The 16285-nt window shown below is 41.4% G+C and overlaps 1 protein-coding gene across 2 annotated transcripts in view; it reads right to left on the bottom strand.

Annotated features, from left to right (window-relative positions):
• MOCOS (molybdenum cofactor sulfurase) overlaps positions 1-16285 on the bottom strand; it is a 423354-nt gene that overhangs the window by 344360 nt on the left and 62709 nt on the right. The window lies entirely within an intron of this gene.

The raw sequence follows: 16285 nt of genomic DNA, 5'->3' as shown, positions 1-16285 counted from the left end.
AGCATCATAACTATTGTGGTAATTCTATTTATGCTAACATAGACATACTATCTATGCTACAAGTAGACTAAAACATTAACACACGTTTATTAGAAAAAAAAAAAAAAAGCTTTAAATACTTTTTGTCTCCTAGAGATCCTGTAAATTATAATAAAAATAATATTTTGTGTACATTTATAAAGATGTCATTTCCTATTGTTCTTTGCTGAATTACTGGGTAAACATTTCCCAGATGAAACCATGTGAACACATCAATAACTCTGCATTATTTAGCAGATAATGACATTTAGGAGAGGAGGCCACTTGCTTCCTGAAATTTTCAAGGATGATTAATTTTTCAAAAGGGATTATGTGCTTAAAGAGAAGGAAGATTATTACAAAGTGCTTTCAAGTGAATTGTTACTAATTGTAAGAGTATAGTTACTATGTATAACAAACATATATACACAGCAATATTAAATATTTAACATTTAACATGTTAACAGCCGTGGGTGAATCGTGATTGCACCCCTGGCTATTTGGGGCACATATCAGCTGATGAGCCTACAACTTTTCCAGTGCATGTCAGTTGATTTCATCTCTGGAGCTCACAACAAACAGAGGGAGGTGACCTATGATGTGTCACGTCGCTGCAATGCAGGTAAATCCCACTAGATGGCAATAGAGTGGAGGAAGGACTGCACACAGCAACACCAGACCTTACATGCAGCGACGAGGCCACCGCCAGGTGGCAGCAGAATAGTCAAAACAAGCCGGGTCGATACAAGACTGTAGCGCAGTACAAAAGGAATAAGCAAACGCACAGTCAACAACAAGTCAAATGGGTCACTACTGGTCAGGAGCAGATATGCCAAAGGCAAGAAACAAAACCACAGGTCAGGGTCCAAGCCAAGTCAAAACCAGAGAGTAAATACACGAAAGGGGAACACTGAGTCGGGAAGAGAAGAGGGAAAAAACAGACACAGGTTCAGAAAGCAAGCAGCAGGACAAATCAGGGCAAACGGAGTCAGCTACACATGCCATAGGCAGAAACTATAACTGACATGGTCTGCAGGACACAGCAGAGATAAATAGCAAACCTGAGACCAGACTGAGGCTGAGAAAGTTAAGCCCTGGCATGACCAGACCAGAAAAAGGGGAAGACAGGACTCAAAACCCAGTCTGGAACATGACATGATGTTCCTATACGTCTCAGGTCGTAAAGGGGTTAATATTATTTAATTATTCTAACTAGATAGGTATATAAGGTCTAATTGAACAGCCATAACAGGCACTATACTACCTTACCCGGATAGAAGTTTTCTTTTAGAGATTTAACAAAGATTAGTTATATTTATGAAAACACAGTTCATAAGTTACAATTTAACAGTCATTTAAACTATACACCTTAGACTGTATATATAGACCCTTACATATCCACTTATAATAATAAAAAATAATATGAATAGAAACGGTATGCCTACATGCACAATTCCTCCAAATATGTGGTAAATTTTTTATATTAGTGGACTAACCATTGTCACCTCAACTTATAAGAATATACTGTATAATTGTGCCCACAGTGTGTGTATCTATACATGTATAAATAAATACAGTGAAGGAAATAATTATTTGATCCCTTGATGAGTTTGTAAGTTTGCCCACTGACAAAGACATGGACAGTCTATAATTTTAAGGGTAGGTTAATTTTAACATTGAGAGATAGAATATAAAAAATAAAATCCTAAAATCACATTGTTTAAATTATATAAATTTATTTGCATTTTGCAGTGAGAAATAAGTATTTGATCCCCTACCAACCATTAAGAGTTCTGGCTCCTACAGACCAGTTAGATGCTCCTAATCAACTTATTACCTGCATTAAAGACTGCTGTTTTACATAGTAACCTTTATAAAAGACTTCTGTCCACAAACTCAATTAATGAGTCAGACTATAACCTCTACAACATGGGCAAGATCAAAAAGCTTTCTAAGGATGTCAGGGACAAGATCATAGACCTGCACAAAGCTGAAATGGGCTCCAAAACCATAAGTAAGATGCTGGGTGAGAAGGAGACAACTGTTGATGCAATAGTAAGAAAATGGACGAAATACAAAACTGTCAATCGACACCGATCTGAGGCACTATGCAAAATCTCACCTCGTGGGGTAGCCTTGAGCATGAGGAATCTGAGAGATCAGCCTAAAACTACATGGGGGAACTTGTTAATGATCTAAAGGCAGCTGGAACCACAGTCACCAAGTATAGTATTGGTTACCCAATTATACAGACCAACAGATAAAATATGGTGTACAACCAAAATATGATATATACCCAAAAAGGGAAGTACCACTCAAATACGTCAGATATGAAATACTTTGCTCTTTTTAATGAAAATATATTAATAAAGTATTTCATATCTGACGTATTTGAGTGGTACTTCCCTTTTTGGGTATATAGTATTGGTAACACATTGCACCGTAAAGGTTTAAAATCCTGCAGTGCCAGCAAGGTCCCCCTTCTCAAGAAGGCACATGTGCAGGCCCATCTGAAGTTTGCCAATGAACAACTGGATGATTCTGTGAGCTATTGGGAGAAGGTGCTGTGGTCAGATGAGACAAAAATGTATCTCTTTGGCGTTAAGCAACTCACCGTGTTTGGAGGAAGATAAATTCTGCCTATGACCCAAAGAACAACGTCACCATTGTCAACCATGGGGGTGAAAATGTTATGTTTTGTGGGTGTGTCTCTGCTAAGTGCGCAGTACTACTTCACCGCATCAATGGGAGAATGGATGAAGCATGTACCGTAAAATCCTGAGTGACAACCTCCTTCCCTCCACCAGGACATAAAAAATGGGTCGTGGCTGCGCTGTTTGAACTACACTTCTCACTGGGAGTCCGACATTGGTTCCACTTTGACCGATTCAGAATGGTCTCAAATTTGTTCCTCCTCTACTGGAGGAATATTAAATACCCCCATGCTAGAAACGAATTATAAGGTGTTGACCAGGTGGTACCTGACCCCAGCCAGAGTAGCTAAAGCAGTCGCTAACTATTCTCCAAATTGCTTTAGAGGATGTAATTCCACAGGTGATATGTTCCATATCTGGTGGCTATGCCCAATTGTACGCAGATTTTGGATTAGAATATACCACCTGATCTTCTCTATAACATATATCAACCTTAAAAAAAAACCTTGGGAGGCTCTACTTAACAAGCGTATCCCCAACACCCCTAAACATGCTCAAGCCCTCATCACATTTATATTCCTTGCAGCCACACAAACCATAGCTTCGGCTTGGAAAAAAAACAAATCTAGAATTATCTGCGGTTAAAACACGCCTTTCTTGGTACATGATAAACGAAAAATTATCTGCCATACTTACAGACAAAGTTGGCAAATTTGAGAAAATATGGCTTCCCTGGGCAGAGTATGCCAACCACACCCCCTTTGCCACACCAGTATTTCATCTGACTAACCCTGACACTCCTGACTGTTTAAATCACTTAACCGGAATCGGACACACTATACCCCTCTTCCCTGGTTTTCCCCCCTTCCCCTGCCCCTTCCCCTGCTGTTTGTTCGTTTGTTTGTTTGTTAATTGTTTATATGTCATCTTATACATATTGTAAAAATATATTTGTATTGAGGTTTTTCTCTTCACCTTATATGCAAATTTCAATAAAAATGTATTGTTAAAAAAAAAAAATGGGTAGTGGCTGGGTCTTCCAGCAAGACAATAGCCCAAAACATACAGCCAAGGCAACAAAGGAGTAGCTCAAAAAGAAGCACATTAAGGTCATGGAGTGGCCTAGCCAGTCTCCAGACCTTAATCCCATAGAAAACTTATGGTGGGACTTGAAGCTCCGAGTTGCCAAGCAACAGCCTCCAAATCTTAATGACTTAAGGTACCTTCACACGAAACGACGCTGCAGCGATAGCGACAATGATGCCGAGGTCCCCGGGTAACCAGGGTAAACATCGGGTTGCTAAGCGCAGGGCCGCGCTTAGTAACCCGATGTTTACCCTGGTTACCAGCGTAAAATGTAAAAAAACCAAACAGTACATACTTACATACGCGTCCCCCGGCGTCCGCTTCCTGCACTGACTGACTGACTGAGCGCCGGCAGTAGCAGGGCACAGCGGTGACGTCACCGCTGTGCTGTGCTTTCACTTTCACTTTGCGGCGCTCAATCAGTGTGGGAAGCAGATGGCGGGGGATGCGAATGTAAGTATGTACTGTTTGTTTTTTTTACATTTTACACTGGTAACCAGGGTAAACATCGGGTTACTAAGCGCGGCCCTGCGCTTAGTAACCCGATGTTTACCCTGGTTACCAGTGTAAAATATCGCTGGTATCGTTGCTTTTGCTGTCAAACACAACGATACACGGCAATCGGACGACCAAATAAAGTTCTGAACTTTATTCAGCGACCAGCGACATCACAGCAGGATCCTGATCGCTGCTGCGTGTCAAACTAAACGATATCGCTAGCCAGGACGCTGCAACGTCACGGATCGCTAGCGATATCGTTACAAAGTCGTTTCGTGTGAAGGTACCTTTAGAGATGATCTGCAAAGAGGAGTGGACCAAAATTCTTCCTGACATGTTCGCAAACCTTATCATTAACTACAAAAAACATCTGACTGCTGTGCTTGTCAACAAGGGTTTTGCCGCAAAGTATTAAGTCTTGTTTGCCAGAGGGATCAAATACTTATTTCTCACTGCAAAATGCAAATAAATTTATGTAGTTTATACAATGTGATTTTCTGGATTTAATTTTTGATATTATATCTCTCAATGTTAAAATTAACCTACCCTTAAAATTATAGACATATCTTTGTCAGTGGGCAAACTGACAACATCAGCAAGGAATCAAATACTTTCTTCCCCCACTGTGTGTAATACTTACTTCCCCCACTGTGTGTATATATATATATATATATATATATATATATATATATATATATATATGTATATACACATACACAAACATATAATAATAAATAATAATAATAAATAAAATAATCTTTATTTATATAGCCCCAACATATTCTGCAGTGCTTTACTGTTTGACAGTTTCAAACACAACAGTCATGAGTAACAACATTAACAATACAATAATTAAAGCAAAATAGGATGACCCAGCTTGTAGATTCTAGAGATGTTCTTTAGCTCTAAGCGGCAAGAGCAGGCAAGAGATTGTATATGGGAGGTGAAGGAGAGATTGGTGTCAAACGTAACACCCAGACAGCACGCCTACTGCCGGGGTGTTATTATGGTGCCACCCACGGAGAGGGAAATGTCAGATTTAGGGAGGCTAGTAGATGGCGGGAGCAGGAGAACTTCAGTTTTGGAGAGGTTGCATTTGAGATAGAGGGCGGACATGATGCTGGAGACTGCAGACAGTCACTGGCATTCTGTAGTACAGCGGGGGTAATGTCAGGGGATGATGTGTATAGTTGTGTGTCATCAGCATAGAGATGATACTGAAAGCCAAATCTGCTGATGGTCTGTCCAATTGGGGCAGTGTAGAGAGGGGGGGCCAAGGACTCAGCCCTGAGGTACCCCAACAGTGAGAGGAAGAGGGGATAAAGTGGAGCCAGCGAACAAAACACTGAAGGATCAGTCAGAAAGATAGGAAGAGAACAAGGAGAGGGCAGTGTCCTTAATGCCTAGTGACTGGAGCTTAGAGAGTATGAGACGGTGGTCAACAGTGTCGAAAGCTGCAGAAAGGTTGAGAAGAAAGAGCAGAGAGTGGTCACCATTACATTTTGCTGTCAGAATGTCATTGGTCACTTTGATGAGTGCAGTTGCTGTCAAATGTAGGGGGCGGAAGCCAGACTGTGAAGGCTCTAGGAGGCAATGAGTGGAGAGTTAACGGGTAAGGCGGGAGTAGACACATGAATGTATACACAATTATTAGGCAGTTTGCTGTATTTTTGATGATAAATTTTGCTATTGAACAACTACAGTGCAGTTGGTCAATTCAAAAGGTTAATAAACCTGAAGCCAAATATTAAAGAAATTAAGAAAGAAAAACATAATGTTTAGTCTTTCTTAGGAGAATATCTATGTGTGCATAATTATTGGACAACTATTAATGTGTAGTTATGCTGCTAAATCAAATGCATAAATATTCCCATCTCAATTGTGTGAAAGTATGAATAATAACCAAACTAAAAATCTCCAAAAATATGTTTCTGACTATTAAAAACTAAAATAAAATAAATATATATTGTATATATCAGTGACCAATATCTCCACCCTTCTTTTTCAACAAACTTTATTTGATTTTAACTTTTTAAACAGAAAAAGGATAGACAGGGGAAGGGAGGGAGGGTAATGGGAGGGATACGAGTGTAGGGAAAGATCCCCTATGAAGATAGGGGATACAGGCAATCATAGTACTGTAAAAATTTACAAGATAGATGTGGCATCATAAAATAATACATAGTAGATTTTAAGTAGGATAAACGTTAGTCTAGGAATTGATATGAGTAGCTCTCTTGAACCAGAAAAGTAATAACTTTAGAGTTGCAGTAGGCAATAGAATTTAGGCTATATGTAATGCTATAACTTAGTATGGTTGAAACACCATAGTAGGCCCTATAAAATATTAGTATACCATTATTCGTTATGATTTACCATGTATGTAAGGAATGTACATACATGTGTATAAACATGTACAATGTACAATGTGTATAAACTTGGTCAGATCCGCTTTGACAATACGCTGTAGCTTAAAGAAGAGAAAAACCTAGAATAAAAAAAAGATGGTTAAAGAATGCAATGACATACGTAATGCAATAATATTTTAAAGCTGTCCAGTAGACTTGAAATAACATATGAAGGCCTGTCAGTTCCAGGTCATCTCCAGATGACCTTAGGATATCTTGTGGGCAAAATGTTCGGTTCAAACACAGGCTGTGATGTGGATTAAACGGAAAGATGAAAAATGTCTCCTTAAATTCTCACTTTGGTTTAGCTTTAGACGAAGGGCCAGAAGTGGACCCGGGAGGACCTATCCCTGCACGGTCCAGGAAGTCCGCCACCCCATCTGGAGAAGTAAAGGTATACCATTTTGCCGCGAAAAGGAATCTTAGGCTAGAGCATTGGAGCCAGTTGTACCGTATTCCAGCCTGCTGCAATCTATGAGTGGCGTGCTGAAACGAATTTCGTTTTTGTAGAGTAACCTTACATAAGTCCCTGTAGAAGGACAAGTGACTATAAGGGGAAGAACAGAATTTTGATTCTCTGGTGGTGTCCAGCAAAGAGTCTCTTAGCCAGTTGGGGTAGAAAGAGACGATAACATCCGCTGCTAGGTTTGACGGGAGAAAAGGTGGCCTAGGTATTCTAAATGCTTTCACCACTAAGTTTTTTCCTCTTGTGTCGGGGAGCAGGTAAGATACCATAGAGGAGACATAGTCGCCCAGCTGAGATTTTCCCACCGACTCTGGGATTCCTCGGACTTTTAGGTTATTCCTTCTTTTAAAGTTCTCAAAATCTGTCAGTTTGTTTTTAAATGAGACTATTTCCTTCTCTAGATTAACCAAATGATCCAAACGCCTAGAATCCTCCCCCACAGCAATCGGAGAGACCCGTTCAAGATGCCCACCAGGAGGGTCAGACCTCCTCGGGATGTTAGGAAGTTTGTCAGTGGTCTTGTTAAAGTCGGATGATGGGACATTGTTAAATTGTGAGAGAATATCTTTAAATAATTTTTTGAAGATTTTCTCAGATGATCTAGTTCCTGTTAGATCCATAGATGTTAATAAAGCTTTACATAAATTGACCATGAAATTCACTGAGGGGTAATTGTCGGAAGCTGAGATATTGTCTATCAGGGAGTAGCTGGGACCCTCATAGCGAGACTGCTCCGGCTCCATGTCGCTAACATCTGAGGACTTTGAAGTGTCATCTGAGCCGTCAGAATCCCCCATGTCACTGAACCCCTCTGAGAACCTGTCTTGATCTGTCAGACCCTCAGTATCTAAGTCATCAGAAGATTCGTGTCCAGAGGAGGCCGAAGAGACTATAGAATTGTCAGAGTGTGCAGATTTCTCCTCCATTGGTGACATAGGAGGGTCCGGAAAATTGTCAGTGTTGGGGTGGTCTTTAAGTGACTCTCTACTAAGGGTCTCAAGCTTCTTTTCAAGCTGTGAGGTGAGCGATTCAATTAGTGACTGAGGCAGTAATGCAGCTTGTTCCGCCATTTCTCTCATTAAAGGGGAATTATTCCCACGCAGGTTAGTTTTGTTTTTTGAGGGTGAACAGACATTGGTGGTATTAACTTGGATCCCTAGCTTCAGTGAAAGTTCCTCTTCCTCTTCATAATTCTGCAATGGAGGTGATATTGGATTGTGTCTGTAGCTATGCCCCTTATGTGAGTATGGTTTGGCTCCATCCCTAATAAGTCTGTCCCAGTCTGGTATGGAGCGCTTGTTGCCGCTTATAAAATCCGTGGGTGAATTGCCCCCCTTACTCTGGGGAAGTGTGCGGCACCTAGAATGCTCTCCCCTGGGCTGTATTGCGGCGGGCAAGCCACGCCGCTGCTCTCTAGCATCCCTGTATTCTGCTGTCATTCCCAGCGCCTGACGCCGCTCGCTCCCTGCACTTCCGGGTATGAAGCAATTTCTCCAGTTCTGAGGAGAGTGTGTGGAGCTATGTAGCAGAGGTGATACTGTTGGCTCCCTTCCTGTGCTCCTTATTAGCCCGCCTACCTCCTCTCTATCCATCCATTCCTCAGGCTCCCCTCTGTCATCTCTGCGCACTTGTCCCTTAGTTTTCCTCTTCCTTCCATATTCCTCAGTGATAGCAGTAAAGTCACATTGGTGATCAGGGGTGGCACAGTCATTATTGTGGGGAGAAGGAATTGCGGCGCTATATAGCGGTGGCGGCGTTCCACTCACCGCTCCATCATGTGCTTGGTAGGAATGCAGCGGCGGGGCTCCCTCCTCCCTCCCCGCATCTGTTACCTTCTCCAGCGCTTCACCAGCGTTCCTCTGCATAAGCTTCTGGGAGTTCAGCGCTTCTGCTCCTGGCCCCCTCAGTACCTGCCGGCGGCTGATGTCTTCATGGTCCTGCTGTGAGGGCGCCGCTAGATTTCCGGCTCTGCTATGTCGCTTTGCGGCTTCTCTCACCTGCTGGGCTTTGCCGGTCGGTGTTTGTTCCAGGGCAGCGTGCAGCTCCCCCGGACTCTCCAGATGCAGCGGCGCGTCCTCACTCTCCGGCGCCGCTGTGTCCTGTAGTTGTTCTTCGGCCGGCGATCGCAGCCTCGGCACAAACGCAGGAGCGCTGTGCCTTAGCTGTGACGTCACCGGCGCCATCTTACTTCTCGGGCTGCCCCCGGCACGCTGAGGCATCGCTTCCTCCCTGCTTCTGTTCTTCGCGCTGCGGGGCTGATCCGGCGCTTTGGCAGCTGTGGGAGACCTGCCATTCAGGAGCTTTTTGCGCAGCGGTACCTCCTGCTTCTCTGGCTGAAGCCGGGTGTGGGGAGGACACGGCTCAGTCCCTGCATCGGCAGGCAAAGTCCCTCCTTGTGTTCCCATGCCTCCATTCCTCTTAGCTCCCCTCTGGCTCCAAACCGGGACACTTTCAGTCATAGTAGGTCTCTTCTTAGCTTGGCTGGCTCCTGGCATGTTATAAATGCTCCAGGAGTCTAAAATTCCACTTTTAGTATGCTTTTTGTAGCTTTTTTAAGGGGAAACAGCAGGAGCTCCTATGAAGCACGTCTGCTTGTCTCCCCTGGCAAACCACGCCCCCATCTCCACCCTTCTTTTCAAAATACAGTTGTTACAGAAAGTATTAAGACCCCTTTAATTTTTTTCACTCTTCATTTCATTGCAGCCATTTGGTAAATTCAAAAAAGTTAATATTTTCTCATTAGTATACACTCTGCACATCATCCTGACTGAAAAAAAGAGAAATTTAGTAATTTTTGCAAATTTATTAAAAAATAAATACTTATATATCACATGGTCATAAGTATTCAGACCCTTTGCTCAGTATTGAGTAGAAGCACCCTTTTGAGCTAGTACAGCCATGAGTCTTTTTGGGGATGATGCAACAAGTTTTTCACCTCTGAATTTGGGGATCCTTTGCCATTCTTCCTTGCAGATCCTCTCCAGTTTCGTCAGGTTCCAAGGTAATCGTTGGGGGACAGCCATTTTCAGGTCTCTCCAGAGATGCTCAATTGGGTTTAGGTCAGGGCTCTGGCTGGGCCAGTCAAGAATGATCACAGAGTTGTCCTGAAGCCACTTCTTTGTTATTTTAGCTATGTGCTTAGGGTCATTGTCATGTTGGAAGGTGAACCTTTGGCCAAGTCTGAGGTCCATTGCACTCTGGAAGAGATTTTCATACAGGATATCTCTGTACTTAGCTGCATTCATGTTTCCTTCAATGACAACCAGTCATCCTGTCCCTGCAGCTGAAAAACACCCCCATAGCATGATGCCACCACCACCATGTTTCACTGATGGGATTGTGTTTGGCAGGTAATGAGCAGTGCCTTGTTTTCTCCACACATACCACTTAGAATTATCACCAAAAAGGCCTATCTTCGTCTCATCAGACCAGAGAATCTTATTTTTCACTAGATGGTGGCCCGATTCTAACGCATCGGGTATTCTAGAATATGTATGTATGTATGTATGTATGTATGTCACGCTGTGAGTGGGGGTTAAATTCCGCGCCAATATCGCTGATTGGTCGCGCCCGGCTGGCCGATCACAAAGCGTGGTTCAAATCTGGCGCCAATTTGTGGCCGGACCGAAGCGGTGTTTAAATACTGCGCCAATATCGCTGATTGGTCGTGGCCGGCCATGCATGACCAATCTCCGAAGCAGTGTTTAAATCCCATGCAAATATCGGCGCGACCAGTCAGTGAAGTGTGGTTTAAATCCTGCATTATTTTGCGGCTGGACTGCGTCTGTCGCTGATTGGTCTCAGGATGTCGGGAGTTCGGGGCGCTGGATGTTGGGGGTTCGGGGTACAGGATATAGTACAGCCATGTAGTATATAACACAGCCACGTAGTATATAGCACAGCCACGTAGTATGTAGTATATAGCACAGCCACTTATTATATAGCAGCCACGTAGTATATAACACTGCCCACATAGTATATATCAGTCACGCAGTATATAACACAGCTCATGTAGTATACAGCAGTGTGGGCACCATATCTCCGTTCAAAAAAGAATTAAAATAAAAAATAGTTATGTACTCACCCTCCGGCGTCCACTGAAGTTGTCCCGATGTGTGTGAGGCTGCCGCCTGCTTCTGTTCCCAAAGATGCATTGTGAAATTACCCAGATGGCTTTGCGGTCTCGTGAGACTGATAAGTCATCTGGGTAATTTCGCAATGCATCTCTGGGAACGGAAGCTGGTGGCAGCCTCGCCACTCGCGCATCGGAGGTCGGCGGAAGGTGAGAATAGCACCATTTTTTATTTTTTTTATTATTTTTAACATTATATCTTTTTACTATTGATGCTGCATAGGCAGGATCAATAGTAAAAAGTTTGTCACACAGTGTTAATAGCAGCGTTAACAGACTGCGTTACGCAGTCGGTTTAACTGACTTCTAAAACTGTATGTGGGCAGCAGACGCTGACTGGGAGGGGAGTATGGAGGGGGCACTGACTGCAGGGGAGTAGGGAGCGGCTATTTCACAGCCAGACTGTGCCCATCGCTGATTGGTCGTGGTCGGCTGGCCGCGACCAATCAGCGACTTGGGATTTCCATGACAGACAAACAGACAGACAGATAGACAGACAGACAAACAGACGGAAGTGCCCCTTAGACGATTATATATATATATATATCGATAGTCTTGGAGTCCTTCATGTGTTTTTAGCAAACTCTGCGTGGGTTTTCATGTCTTGCACCGAGGAGAGGTTTCCGTCGGGCCACTCTGCCATAAAGGCCTGACTCTTCTTTACCTCTCTCACCAAAGCTCTTCTCCCAAGATTGCTCAGTTTGGCTGAACGGCCAGGTCTAGGAAGACTTCTGGTGGTCCCAAACTTCTTCCATTTAAGGATTATGGAGGCCACTGTGCTGTTAGGAATCTTGAGTACTGCAGAAAAAATGTTGTAACCTTGGCCACATCTGTGCCTTGCCACAATTTTGTCTCTGAGCTCCTTGGCCAGTTCCTTTGACCTCATGATTCTCATTTGGTCTGACATGCACTGTGAGCTGTGAGGTCTTATATAGACAGGTGTGTGCCTTTTCAAATCAAGTCCTATGAGTTTAATTAAACACAGCTGGACTACAATGAAGGAGTAGAACCATCTCAGTGAGGATCACACGGAAATAGACAGCATGTGACTTAAATATGAGTGTAGGAGCAAAGGGTATGAATACTTATGACCTTGTGATATTTCAGGGTTTTTTTAATTAAATTTGGAAAAATATCTACATTTCTGTTTTTTTCCGTCAAGATGGGGTGCAAAGTGTACATTAATGGAAAAAAAATTAACTTTTATGTATTTACCAAATGGCTGCAATGAAGCAAAGAGTGAAAAATTTAAAGGGGTCTGAATTCTTTCTGTACCCACTGTAATATAAACCTTCAAACCATGGAGTCTTAGAGTTTTAGTTTCTCAATCTGCTACATTCAACTTTTTGGGCAGCCCCAACCAGAAACTTGCATACACTGTTCAGAGAGGTGACCATTTTCCTTCATCATAAATCTTCAATTTAACAACATGAAAATGTCTATCTAGCTCATCTTTAATAATACCAATCCATAGCAGTATGCCAACTCCACCTTGCTGGCATCTGGGTCTGTGCCCGTTACTAATCAAGCCATGGGCCCATTCTTCTGCTCCATCAAGAGTCACTCTCATCTCATCTCATCAGTCCTCCTTTGAAAAATTTCTTTGCCCCATGTAAACGTTCAACTTCTTTGTCTTGCTCCGTATTGCTCGGGTTTCAGCCTCCCTTAGCTCAGCCATGTCTCTGGGCCCTGATCACCTTGTACCTTGTACCTTGTACTTCTGGCCACTCCAGGAAGGATGCAGTTCTGAAATATGACAGCAATGTAGGATAACGGGTTTCTGGTTTTAATGGTTCTATAATCACTCCCCAATAACTTAGCAATTACCACAGAGTTCCATCCCTCTGTAATGTATGTACGAAGAACTTGGCACTCAATTGTAGAATTTCAAGGTGATTTAATTGAGAGTTGCGATCGACAGTGAGAGCATAGCGTTCCAGTCTGTACATAGACCTTCCTCAGATACACGGATTGCCACCAGAGAAGAAGGGTAAAACATCGCTTATGGAAGGCTTAGGTTTTTAGAGGACAATCCACTATGTATATTGTTATGGATCAGGCTCCTATGTGGGCACCTATACACAGTGGTGCCTTGTTCTTTTACTACATCACTCTGTAAGACTTTTAACAAATTTTCACTTTTCAGAGTCAGATAAATGTCTTTTATGGTCAATTTAACTGTGGAAAACAGGCTGCCTAATAATTCTGCACACCTTATTCAAGTTTACACAGCTTGGAAATGGAAAATCTGCATAAAAATGATGATATGATCAAAATACTCACTTTTCTAATCATTCTGCATACAGTGCATATCAGCAAGTTTCTTTTCTTTACTTGTACTATTGATTTTATGAATAGTTTGTTTAAAGTACAGTGACCATTTAAGCTTTAATCAGTCATATATAAAAGTAAACCAAAGGTAGGGTCTTCAAGGTAAAGTAAACACATGTAAATGCATTTTTATTTCAATATTTTCCAAAAAGGTCTATATTTTAGCTTTAGATTATAAATAATGGAAATAGGTATGCTGTTTACATCATACATCAGGTTAATTCTACTTATTCAAAAGAGAAAAAGCAATAAAACAAAAACAAAATTAACACTACAAAACTTATTTGTGCCAGGTGTCGGATAACTAGGAATTTGGAAGTCTGCTTGGAAGTTTATGCACACTGTCTATAGATCCCGTGGTATATGTATATTACATAAAAGACTAAAATAAAAGCAGACATTGCATTATGTAAATAAACAACATTAGTCATATGTGCGGTTAAAGGGAATTTGTTAGTAGGATCAACCCCACTAAGACATCTATATGGGCATCTAGGTTATTGGAAGCTGAATAAAATGATACCTTGATATCTCTGATCCAATGTCTTATTCCAGAGAAATCCATGTTTCCACAATAAGTAAATGAGCTGATAAAATTTATGGGCCGGATACAGATCTCCCTGAGAATCTACATCTTGAGATCATCATGTAGATCAAGAGAGCAGGCTGTCAGTCATTATATGTCTCATATTGTCAACTCCCTCTTTCATTAAAAATTAGCACTGAAGGGAGATCTGTATCCTGCCCATAGATCTTAACAGCTCAATTACATATTAAGAAAAATGTAGATTTCTCTGAAATAAGACAATGGATTGCACATATCAAAGTATCATTTTATTCAACCTTCTATTACCTACATGCCCTTATAGATGGTTTACCCTTAAACATCATAAACACATTTAAGGAATTTATGTTACAATGAAGCTGTGCAATTAAAACAATTTTTACTTAACATTCTGAAAAAGAAATACTTTCGAAAAAAAAATTACTTTCAAAACAGAAAATATCAACAAACCTGGCACAGTGTACAAAGTCAAAAGGATATAACAATGAAAAGAGAAGGCATGAATATCTTTGCACATAAGGGAGGCAGGCTTCATTTCAAAGCTACAACAAATTTAACATAGCCAGCGAAAGGGCAAAGAGGTGAGCTAAAACAGAAAATGAAAAACCTGCTGCAAGCAGAGGTAATGCAAGACAAATCTAACAGAAGCAGAATATAAATTGCAACAATACAAAAAAGAAGATTGCCACAATAAGGAATGAGGCCTATAAATACTGTAAATCAGTAGGAGAGGCAAACATTTTAGAAAAAGAAAATACAAGACAGAGTTGTATGAACTACAATAATAAAAAACCTCTACCCCTATTATGGGGATATCTATTGCCGCATTCCAAAGATAATTATATTGTGTTTTATTCTTTGCATGGTGCGGTCTCCTAATTAAGCTTCATATTGCCTCGGATGGGTACATGTCTTTGCTTACAAAGCCAACAATCTGGCCAACAGTGTAATGGTTATGGGATGCAAAGTGAATAACAGTTATTTTAAAATTATTCGTATTAATTGTAATGCAAACTAATTTTCTTCTGTTTATCTACATTTCCTACATTTACTTTACACCAATATGCACTTGTTTCTCTTTTCACGAGGCTGTCTACAGGTAGTCCCCATAAAGGCTCGCCCACACTTGAGGATAAATCGGATGAGTGCAATCCGATAAATATTCAGATTGTACTCGGACCAATTTATTCAATGAGGCCGCGCAGATCTGCATATTTTTTCTCAGCTTTATTCAGCATTATCTTAGTCTTAGCATGCTGCACCTTCATTCTGAAATCGGACAGTGCAAGAAAAATCTCGCATGCCATACGGACCAACAGTATGGCATCAGATTTTTAGGCTATGTGCACACGTTCAGGAATGTCAGCGTTTTGCAGATTTTTCACGTTTTTTCCAGAGCTTCACAACGCAATAATATAGCAGCAAAAACGCAAAAAATCAGCAAAATTAATGAACATTTGAAATGAATGAATGAAAAATTGTGGAATGCATTAAAATGATGGGATGCTTAATGTAAGCTTTTTTAGCATTTTTTCCACAGAAAACGGCTGAAAAAACGCAAAAAAAATGTGAAAACTCCTGATTATGTGCACATAGCCTTACACATTTATTACATTGCCCACAGAAATAGTGTCAAACAAATGGAACCAATACAAATATTCTCATATAGTTGATGGTTCATTAAAATTATCTATACCAACATAACTGGGGCTTCAAGCACTTTTCAAACTGTAGCTGAGTAAGGGATCAGTGGATCTGGATCGCACTCGCACCAATGTTATTCTATGGATGCGTAAATCGGATCACACTCGGCCTTGCAAGCCAATGCATCATCCAAGATATCAGAGCGAACTCAGATGATATCTGAGTGCTGCCTCATTTTCACGAACTGATAGAAAGGAGAATACGGAGAAATATTTTTTCCCATCTTTTTCACATCTAAATTTAAGAAAATTGGATCACACTCTGATTAAACTCTGATCAGTGTGTGATTAGCATAATCAACCCAATTCTCTCAGTTGAGAGAAAATACGGTCATGTGATCCTGGCCTAAGATGAATCAATCAGACATTATCACTTATAATTCTAGTAAAGACCACTGACGTGAAGACCAAAAGGATTTATGAC

Source organism: Ranitomeya variabilis, chromosome 6 (assembly GCF_051348905.1).
Source record: "Ranitomeya variabilis isolate aRanVar5 chromosome 6, aRanVar5.hap1, whole genome shotgun sequence".
Lineage (NCBI taxonomy): Eukaryota > Metazoa > Chordata > Amphibia > Anura > Dendrobatidae > Ranitomeya > Ranitomeya variabilis.
Note: the sequence above shows the minus strand (reverse complement) of the source record. Positions and strands in the feature narration are given on the sequence as shown.